Source organism: Leptodactylus fuscus, chromosome 3 (assembly GCF_031893055.1).
Source record: "Leptodactylus fuscus isolate aLepFus1 chromosome 3, aLepFus1.hap2, whole genome shotgun sequence".
NCBI classification, from domain to species: Eukaryota; Metazoa; Chordata; class Amphibia; order Anura; family Leptodactylidae; genus Leptodactylus; species Leptodactylus fuscus.
The window spans coordinates 68106085-68116573 of NC_134267.1; positions in this window are offsets into that span (position 1 = coordinate 68106085).

Genomic DNA, 10489 nt, shown 5'->3' on the forward strand with positions numbered 1-10489 from the left:
AAGTGTAACTAGTACCAAACCCATTACATCTTAGAGAACGTACATACGTTCTGAGTAGAGATGAGCGAACAGTAAAATGTCCGAGATTCGATATTCGTTTCGAGTAGCCCCTCAATATTCGACTACTCGAATCAAATATCGAACCCTATTATAGTCTATGGGGGGAAAATGCTCGTTTCAGGGGTAGGCAACGTTCGATCAAATTACACTTACCAAGTCCACGAGTGAGGGTCGGGCTGGATCCTCCGAGCAGTCTTCTCCTTGCAGCATCCCTGCGGCGTCTTCCGGCTCTTCATTCACTCTGCCAGGCATTGGGCCTGGGCAGAGCCGACTGCGCATGCCCGCACTACAAGTGGACATGTGCAATCGGCTCTGCCCAGGCCCGATGCCTGGCAGAGTGAATTAAGAGCCAGAAGAGCCAGAAGACGCTGCGGGGAAGCTGCATGGAGAAGACTTCTAAAGGTAGGAGAAGAACCAGCATTGATTGGCCGACTGTATAGCATTCGGCCAATCAATGCTGGTTCTTCATCGAACTTTTCCATTCGAACAGCGAGTGGTACTCAATCGAGTACGAGTGTTTCGAATACCGTAGTATTCGATCGAATACCTACTCAATCGAGTACGACTCGCTCATCTCTAGTTCTGAGAAGTATAATACTCTAGGTATGTCACTGGCTTATTCTCCTTTCCCTATGGAAATAAGGAAAAATTATCTTTGTACCATGTTAGCCAGTGGATATGAAATATATGAAATTGGGAGTCTTCAGTAATTGATACTTTTTTTAATGGCTAACTAAAATGATGACAGATTGCAAGCTTTTGGGATTTCTCAGGCATAGTTTGGAAATAAACATGCATGCTTTCCTGATCCAGACACTGTCTAATGTGTATAATGTCTAATGTCTAGCTTTAATTTATTGATATGAAATAAGTGAACAAACATTGTTCCATCAGAGAAAAGGAAACATTAGGCATACAATCATTATAAGATAATTATTTCTATTGCGTTATAATAGAAATGATGTGTTTCTCATTAGAGTCTATAAAATGAAACATTAAAAGTTCTGTCATTTAGTCTAATTAGAAAGATATTGCAAAAAACACTGTTTTGTATTATTAATGATGCATTATTACTCAAATAATAGCCATACAATTGTCAGCATTATTATAGTAAATGTGCTGTGATTCCTTCATGTGATCAAAAAAAGCAGTTTCACATCTGTTTCCCCCACAATTCTGCATAGTATGTTGCAAGATGCAGAAATTACATTAAGCATCTGCCTCCGCTGCTCTTTTCATTTACAACCCATCTGGCTGTAACCAAGTTTTACTTTATTGTTGTCTAAAGATGGAGCTGTGTCTATTATGCAATAAGAACATTTGCAGACATTATGCAAGAAAAAATATGGTATTCTACAACTCACAGGCTACAACTCCTATTTTCTTTCCCGTCTTTCTAGATGTAATTGTAGTCCAGTCCTTTTTTTTTAAACCATTGAAATTTCTCTTAATGGAGCTTGACATGTTACTATATTTTTCCTACTGGATTTGTGAACAGTTAAGCAACTATTTAGGTTTAGTAATTTTATCACCTTAACCATTTAAGCATGTCAGTTATACCTACAGGACCCCCGATTGGTTTCCCTAAAAGTATAACTGAACAGATTGTTCCTCTGTGGATTGTCTGTGAAACTCGCTGCATGAAAAACCGCAATTCTGCACTGGTTTTTCCTGCAGCGCTTATTGGCTGCGACTCACTATGTGGGGCCTTAGCTTAATTCTTGGTCACCTACCAGTCAAAGTAAAATTGTGGAACTGCCTATCTACAAATCAAACCTAAAAACATTAGATATCCCTGTGTATGAAAATGCCTGAACTGTAAACTAACACAACTTTGTAGCAGGAAAGAAAAGGCCAAACCTCCATGGTTTTCTCTTCCAAAAATATTGAGTAAAACACAAAGTATCAATCCCTAAAATGGTATACCGTATATACTCGAGTATAAGCCGAATTTTTCAGCCCAGTTTTTGGGCTGCATATTGTGGCTATGACCAGCCACAATATTAATGTATAGAATCTCCCATAAAATAGTGCAAAAAAAAAAAAAAAAAGAAGATTTAAAAAAAAAATAATAATAAAAGTTGTAAATCCCTCCTTTCCCTAGAATACATATAAAAGTAGAAAATGACTGTGAAACACAAACACATTAGGTATCCCTGTGTCTGAAAGTGCCCGGTCTACTGAATATAGGGTATCTGCAGTGCTCCTGTTCTGTCGGGAAGGGGTTAATAGGAGCACTGCAGATACCCTATATTCAGCCAGGATGAATTCCAAGTGGGGGAAGAAAAAACAGTCCTCAAGCTCGGGGAAGGGGCAGACAGACAACCAAAACACCCCCTCCCCTTTCCCAGCACCCAGCATCTACCGCACCCAAAAACTCCGACCATTTTAATTTTTTAAATTTTTCAGTAGCTGCTGCATTAACACCCCCCCCCCCCAGGCTTATACTCGAGTCAATAAGTTTTCCCAGTTTTTTGTGGTAAAATTAGGGGCCTCAGCTTATATTCGGGTCGGCTTATACTCGAGTATATACGGTAAATAAAAAGAGCAACTTGTCGCATAAAAAAGACACCTTACAAAGCTCCATATTTGGAAATCTAAAAGGATAGGATACGGTGACCCAAATAATTTTTTGGATTTTAGTAAAAATATTAAAACACAAAAATATCTAAATTTGTGACTTGCTGTTATTATATCGACCTGCAGAAGACAGATAACATGCTGCGCATGTAAAAGCAGAACCCATAACCAAATGTCGCAAATGCAGTTTGTTTCTAAATTCAGAATTTTCCCCCCGTCTTTATAGTACATCATATGGACTATTAAATTCTACTTTTAAGACATATAAGTTGTCCTGCAAAAAAATAAATCCTCATACAGCTCTTTGAATGGAAAAATAAAAAAAAGTTCTGGCTTTTGGAAAGCAGGGAATAAAAAACGAAAATTCAAAAGCAAAAATTTGCTGCAGTGGGAAGGGGTTAAATCAGTGATAACAAGCGCTGCGCTGTCACAATGTAATCTATTGACGTACATTTACTCATAATATAGATTATGGTGGTACATGATATCTTTCTCATACACAAATGTATAGTATGGAATGTCCTGCTCCAAGAGATACAAATGGTGGAAAGTGTCAGCATGTTATAAAGGATTAGATACTTATCTAATAACAAATGGCATGGAGGATTATAATTCATTTTACGAGTTATAAGAACCAGATTTTTGAAGATCCAGGAATTTACTTGAATTGTCATATTTGAAATCAGGAAGGAATTTTCCCCTAACATTGGGTAATCGACATCCGTCTCCGAGAGGTTTTTGCCTTATTCTGTATCAACGCTGTAGGAATACTGTAAAAAATGATATTCTTGTGATGATGTAATGTAAATGTAATGTAATGATGTAAAAATGGAACTTTATTGAAACCTTCATGAAAGGTAGATACAGGAAAAACATAGGGGCAATAGATGTATCCGCCATATCGGCTTGCTTCCATTATATAGTGTTTAGAGGACAGAGACTTCGCCAGGCTTTTGTATCTCTATCTGTCTCCTCATCCTCAATGTCCATACCACATAAGATTAGGTTCACACCTTTGCCTGTATTCCGTATGGGTTTCTGTCCCTGAACCCTCTTAAAAAATGCAAGCAGAACTTTCTTCTCTGCATTTATTATGGTCTATGGGGTCCGTGGGTTTCCACAGGTAACAGCTTTTTAAGCGGATTAGGCATAACCCAGGTGCAGGTGTGACCCTAGCATGTATCACAACAGCCACAGCAGCTCTAGCCATACAACAATCCCCACATGTGTCTGCCAATTTATACCAACAGAGATAGTGTGTCTTGGGACTTCAAATATATTCTTTACTCTATATATCAGTGGTAGAAATATGAAAAAAAAACAAAAAACTTGAGAGTCTGCAGTAGTTGATACCTTTTTTAATGACTAACTAATAATGTTGACAGATTACAACATTTCGAAGCTCTCGGCTTTTTCTTCAGGTATATCTAAAAACAATTTCTTAAGGATGCATATTTATGTACAAAGGGACACTAAGGAATAGAATTCTAGGAGGGAGGGTAGAAGAAGGTTATTGTTTTATACAAATAAACAATTCATCAGTTTGCAATGTTCTTATCAGTTCAGAGAATGTATTTTATGGTTTTCTCAGTTCAGTGATTTCTGTAGGATGCCATGAACCCATGTGACAGATTCATCCCTTTCTGGAGAGTGTCAAACAAGGTCATGCACTTGTACTCATAAATCTGTCTCTCTTTCCTTGATTTTCCTTGATTAATCAAGGAAAGAGAGACGGATTTATGAGTACAAGTGCATGACCTTGTGTGACACTGCCACTGGCTAACACAGTACAAAACAAACATTTTCCTTATATCAGTGGTGGTGGAACTATGGCATTCGTGCCAGACTGGGCACTCAGAGCCCTCTCTGTGGGCACACATACCATCGCCCCATCCAGGCTCTTCGATCAATTGCTAACAGGGAATTCAAACAGCTGTCCCAGCAATCCAGCGCTTCTTTCAGTTGTATTTGCAAATGCACATACACCTGAAAACTGTCAGTATAGGCCGCGGATCCTCAGCTTATACTGACAGAAGATTGTGACCTCTTCCCCAATGCAGGAGTGATGATGTCCTGCTGCTCTTTGTGGGAGTGCAGGTAAGTACAGGAGCATATCATACTGTGTGGAGGGGGCAACCGTGGAGCATACTGGATTGTGTGGGAGCCCTTCACGATTTATATCACACAGTATCTGTTTTATAGCAGACATGTTATTATTAGAGGCCGTAATAACATTGCAGTCACTATAAAACAGATCCTGCACAAATTAAATAGTGAACGTTAGGTGTTCGAAGGTACCAAATGCAAACTATTATCTTTAGGTACAAAGTTGTTTGTATCATTGAAAGCTCTGTAAAGCCCTATTCACATCAGCATATTTTGGGGGTCCGTAATTGTTCATAAAGCTCATTTGCAGGTAAATGCCAAGAAGCCAGATGGCTTTGTGTGTGGGGCAGGAGAGGCATTCCAGTTGGATGTTGCAGAATGGAATCATAATGTTTCGCAATCATGAGTGTACCAGAACATGGTCAGGGAATGCAGACACTTCTCTGACCTCAAGTACCTGGACCATTAATCCAAACCACCCCAAATTACATACCTGCTGAAGAGATTATGATTTTACCTTCATGTGTAGTTGCCAGCTAGAAAGATGGTAAGGCAACTACCAACATTGTATCCCTTGATGTTTCTACACCAGCTGTTTTGTTTCTCGTTGGGGTTGAGAGGCACCTAATGGCAATTTAGTATTTTATGGTTGGGAATATTGTCACTATGAGGCTTGGAGATACTGGTGATTACATTGGTCCATCCAGAACTTGTGTCTTTGGGGGACATAATCCCTAGCAGTGACCAAGATTGGGGTAGTCAAACATGCTTTACCCATGACCTAGGTGTATTTTGATTTTGTTGCAATATGTGAACCCTCCTACTTGGTCAAACTGGGTGATGATAAGTTGCTATGTCCTCTGACTGACTGAAATCAACCTGATATAAATGTAACAGAGGAGCCCAGTAAGACTGTCCCTGTAACTCATCCCTTAGCTAGGAAAAGTCAGAAGTTCAAAGCTAGCTTACACCTGTAAACCCCAGCTTAGCACAGCTAAGAGATTGTTCTGAAAAGCTGCCTAATAAGTCTAATAAGGAAAGACTCTTCTGGAATCGAGGAAAGATGTACAGGGAGGCATGTGCCCAACTAGTGTGTAGTTAGCCGGAAGAGGGAGAAGAGTGATACTCTTGTGAATGTGGAACAATTTATGAGTTTTCCAGGTGGGATCTCAATGTGGCAGCAGAACTACAAAAATGAACTGCTTAGAAATCTCAGGCTTGTTTATGAGTGAAGACAAACCGGTTGGTATTAGCATGCCTTCTTCTATTCCTAGTTCTTCCCTTGCGGCAACCTGTTAGGCTCTTTCAGTCATACAAGAATCTGATGCCAGTGTTGAATACCCAGAGTGTTTGACTAAGGGACCCTTAAACAAGTTTCATGAGGAGAGTGAACATTGGTTCAATAGATACCCTGAACAAGGAAAACATGGTAGTGAAATCTCAGTTTGCAATCTACGTGATCTGTTATATTGGTGTCTCTCCTACCATAAGTGGCGGATTGTGGCAACTGTTTGTGAGAATGTGTGAATGTTGGGGTTCCTTCAGTCCGTTATAGTCAAGTCTGATATGTGAATGTGGAATCGGCATCCTCCTCTTAAAGTCACACCCAGGTTTACATATGCTTGTATGGCTGGGGATTGTTTGGATCCCTGATGCTATGGATAGAGGATAAATATTCTTCATGGCCTTGATGCGACCAAAGCCTTTGACTCAGTTGAATGGCCTTTTCTTTTGCAGTCCTTACATAAATATGGGTTTGGGGATGGCTTCACGACTTGGGTGTTGTGCATTTGCCTGATAGGTAATCTATGTTTAAGTAAGGGGATTGAGTTATGAATATCCTACCATCTCTTGTATCCTCATCCACACTTTGTATTTAACCCTATAGGACACTGGCAGGAGGGGACATACACCCTACTTATCTGGAGTCTATTCTGTACTCCGACCCATACGACGGTCAGTACTTCCTATTCCTCCTTCTCTCTTCGATTTCTATTTCACCCCTTGCCCAGCTCTACTAATGTTTTGTTCATATATCATATGGAGGTGTACACACTGTACGGGACATTTGATGGTCAGGGCGTGTACCACAATGTGTACCTACGTTGAATTTACATGTGATTTTGTTACTTGTTCTCTCCCACCTACTCATTGTTGTCGGGAACCATGACTTGTTTTGTATTTTATATTGTATATGTTGTATAGCACTACTTTACTACTATGTTTTCACGATTATTGTGACCCCGTGTATGCTTTAGACATACCTTTGGATGCCTGTACTGCGTCCCTAATGTATACACTTTTGTTCCACCTACAGAGCTTGAGGAAGGCAGATTTTGCCGACACGTTCTCATATATACTCTGTATAGCCACGTGTGGCACAGTGCAATTTGTACTATAAGTAAAATAAAAATATCTTTGATATTACAATTTACCCTACCAGGATCTTTTTATTCTCAAGCGTTATCTATCAATGGTTCTCTGTCCCCATACTTCTCCTTAGGTAGAAGCACACGGCAGGGCTGTCCACTCTCACCGCTGCTGTTTGCTTTAGCTATAGAGCCCCTGGCCATTCTCCTTAGACGGGACCCTGTTTATCGGGGAATACTCATTGGCCCTCGAGAGGAGAGAGTCGCTCTTTATACTGACGACCTCCTCCTCTTTATGTCTAACCCTTCTGTATCCTTGCCCTGCGCCATGACACTCATAGATGAATTTGGCAATTACTCCGGTTTACGAACTAATTGGGCCAAGTCTTCTTATATGCATATTGGCCGTGCTTCAGCGGCGGTGGGGGGAGAAGTGCTATGTAGATTTCCGGTAGTATCTTCCTGCAAGTATCTGGGTATAATGCTCTCTAGCGACCATGAGAGGTTCCTGGACCTGAATATATTCCCACTCCTTTCATACTTTAGAGCTAAGTTCCATACTTGGGCTGCTCTGCCCCTATCTGTAGCGGGTCAGATTGATTTGATCAAGATGATTGTTTTGCCCAAATGTTTATATGTCTTGAGTCACTCAGCCGTGCCTGTGCCTCTCCGGTTTTTTAAACAGCTAGACTCTCTGATGACCTCCTTTGTGTGGGGCCACTCCAGACCCAAATTAAGATTGTCTGCCCTCCGGAGACCGAAACAGCTTGGGGGTGCCTCCCTCCCTGACTTGTTCCTTTACTATTTGGCTGGCCAGCTTTGATTTATTAAGCCTTGGCTTTCCTCTGAGCCTCTCCGGGGTCCTGAGGCACATCTGGCTCACCATCTGAACTTGCGTATCCTGTGGCCAGTGTTGGCCCGCCCTCAATTATTTAGAGGAAAGCTTTTACCCCTCCACACTCTGGCGGCACGGGTCTGGCAACAAGCTCGGGCAGTATCTTCCTATTCTGATACCCCTGCGGAGACCCCCCTGTGGGATAATCCTAGTCTGCCTGACCTGTACGCGTTGCCTGATGCTCGATCTTGGGCCCATTATGGTGTCTTCCCTGTCAGACTTATACGTGCAGGGAATCTTTGTCTCGTTTGACTCTCTAACTGCATCCCGTGAGATCCCCCGCCACCAGTTCTTTTGGTTTCTCCAGATACGTCATGCCCTCTCCTCTTTATTCTCCACCCAGCCAAGCGCTATCTCCGAATATCCGCAGATTGGTGTGCTGCGCTCTCAGGGTCCAGGAGGCCTCATTTCGGCCCTCTATGATCATCTCATCCATGCAAAAATGTCCACCTCTGAGGCCCCGGCCCTGACACGTTGGCGCACCAATATTCCCAAGCTGACGGATGAGACGTTCCAGGATATTTTAGAATCCCCCTTGTACGTTTCACCCTCGGCCAATAACAAGCTGATTCAAATATTCATTTTACATCAATGCTACTTGACCTCGGCCCGTCTTTACAAGATGGGTCGGCTGCCGAGTCCTGGTTGCCATAGATGCCCACATCCTCGGGCAGATTTTTGGCACATGATGTGGAGTTGCTCGACTATATACGACTTCTGGCGGGGGGTGGTAGACCTCCTGACAGAGGTCCTAGATTGCCCTGTCCCGTTTTCTCCCGAAGTTTGTTTGTTTGGTGTACTGGGCGAAGAGTTGTGGCAGCACCACACCCGAATTTTTCTTAGGGAATGTCTGTTTTATGCCAGAAAGGCCATCGCCTTGTGGTGGATGGCCTCACGATCTCCGTCTGTGTCTCAATGGCGGAGGTTGGTGAATTCGATCCTCCTGTTCAACCAGATCATATACAAAGGTAGGGGCTGCCCCAAGAAATTCATCAAGGTTTGGGGGGGCGTGGTGTGATTCTCCTCTTACCCAGTACTCCGCCCCTTTGATACGCTCGGCTCTGGGTGCCTTTGAGTCCTGAGTGGGGACTTGCTAGGTGATGCTGTACTCCCCTTATTAAAAAGGTGGGTTCCTGTATGAACGTGTTTTGGCATGGGTTGGGATGGCGCTGTGGCGGATCTCTGTTTATTTTTCTGTTTATTTGTTTGATACCTTTTCTTGTTTCCTTATTTTTGCTCTGTATCTGCATTCTCCTGATTGTATTGTTTCACTTGTTATACCTTCTTCAATAAAACGAGTTTAAAAAAAAATATTCTTCATGGCAAAACTCATTTAATGTGAAAGTTTATCAGGTTCTTAGAGCCTCAGAAGGCCCAAAATCCTCTTTAGTCCATGGCTCAAATGTGGCGATTTGTCCATGGCAGAAAGGCTGTGGCAAAAACCGCGGCGCTTTACAGTTACTGCGAACTGGATGCACACACTACAGAAAAATACATGCCGTGGAAACACTGGGATTTCCGAAACCATCGCAGCATGTCAGTTTTATAATATAAATAATATAAATGTAGGTATCTATAGAAATGATGGCATGTAATGATAACAGGTATCATGGAAGCAGAAAGTGGGTTCCTAGACTAAAATGACTCATCTGACTTACCCTTGGTTCACATCTGCGTTTGGTAATCCATCCTGTCCGCATGATCAATGCAGAGATCTGGCGGCAAGCACATGGACCCATTATAGTCTATAGGGATTTGTTTGCTTTCACTGCACACTGCTTGCAATTGCGTTCGGTAGTCCGTTCAGAGGGTCCCCATGCGGACTCCCCCGAAAGGATTTCCAACACAGATGTGAACGAGGCCTTAGAGCCTTGGTCTAACTGAGAGCAAAAGGTGATTTTCAGCCATATTATGTCCTGCATACATATTATGAGATCCATGACCCAACTGAAGAGAAGGATCCCATTAATTTTCATATAGAAAGGAGCTACTAAATAAGATAATAATAATCACTGAATGATATAGATTGGGGGAATAGGTACATAATGAAAAAAGTACCACAATGCTTTTTCAATAATCTATTTTTTCAATGTTTGACAAAAATTATGCGTGACATTTTTCCCTGTTGGAACACTGTAATTTGATTTATTTTTATGCCTGAGTAATGGTGGCATCATAATTACCGCTCTAACACAGAACAGCCAAACCAACAATTTATCTGCAGCTCTTATATATGAAAACAATGCTTATCACCATAAGCTAGAAATGTTACTTTATTGCACACAATATTTGTACTTCTGCAGTTTAAATAACTTATATTGTTGTTCTTATTTTCCATTCATTCACCTACGTTATTCAGACCTTGCTAATTCTGACACTGTGGATCGTGCTATCTGCTTGCTGGAAAAAAAAACGTTATTTTATCCTATTACTAAATGCCTAGATTAATAACTAATGGAATCCAGTCTCTAGAGGGAAT